This window comes from Triticum dicoccoides, chromosome 2B (genome assembly GCF_002162155.2).
Source record: "Triticum dicoccoides isolate Atlit2015 ecotype Zavitan chromosome 2B, WEW_v2.0, whole genome shotgun sequence".
Taxonomy (NCBI): Eukaryota; Viridiplantae; Streptophyta; class Magnoliopsida; order Poales; family Poaceae; genus Triticum; species Triticum dicoccoides.
The window spans coordinates 226,970,639-226,970,879 of record NC_041383.1 but is presented as its reverse complement, the minus strand read 5'-3'; positions in this window follow the sequence as shown (position 1 = coordinate 226,970,879).

The window sequence follows — 241 nt, the reverse complement described above, 5'->3', positions numbered from 1 at the left end:
GCCCGTCGAGAGTGGCGCTAGAAGAGTAGTGGGATGTAATCTCACCTTAAAACGTCACCATGACCATCAGGAGGCCGGCCATATGTTGCGGTGCAGATCTGGCTGCTGGCACTCCGGCATGAACCAATCTGCAACATTTACTACGTTACTCTCAATTATGTTCTGAGGGCTCGTGAATTTGGTTAGGCCTTTGAAATTTATCCTTAGTTTCATGATAAATCTTGTAATATGCCCCTCTTAG